The sequence below is a fragment of the Trachymyrmex septentrionalis genome, unplaced genomic scaffold (assembly GCF_001594115.1).
Source record: "Trachymyrmex septentrionalis isolate Tsep2-gDNA-1 unplaced genomic scaffold, Tsep1.0 scaffold13, whole genome shotgun sequence".
NCBI lineage: Eukaryota > Metazoa > Arthropoda > Insecta > Hymenoptera > Formicidae > Trachymyrmex > Trachymyrmex septentrionalis.
Window position 1 is genome coordinate 954,748 of NW_017304438.1, and position 502 is coordinate 955,249.

A 502-nucleotide genomic window follows, 5' to 3' on the forward strand; every position below is an offset into this window, starting at 1 on the left:
TACACTTCAAATATTTAGATTTTTTCCAGCACGTAAATTGATGGTGAAAAAATAGTTTCAGAACATCGTAGAGTAAAGTATGAATCTTTCAACATTGAACACTATGCCACTTCTAATTCGAAAGATAAAATTTTGGATAAAATGCATTTTGAAAGTCTGCTGCTCACAAATTATGTCTTATGTAACATAATTTCACATAGGAGGGCGAAATGATTGATGGAGAAATGATAACCAGATTATGAGTAATGTTAATAACTAACAATGACAAAGGATGATAAACCCAAGGAGCAAGTAAAGGAGATTGAGAAGTTGTTGCTTTCCTAAGTTTATAATCTGCAAGAAATTAGAACATTTCGTCATGTTGCCACTGATAAAATTATTACTGTATACATATTTGGGCAAAAATGTGTTATATAGAATTATATAAAAATGTATATATATAATTTTATATAATTGTATATAAAAATAAACATAATTTATATATAATTATATATTTATGTAT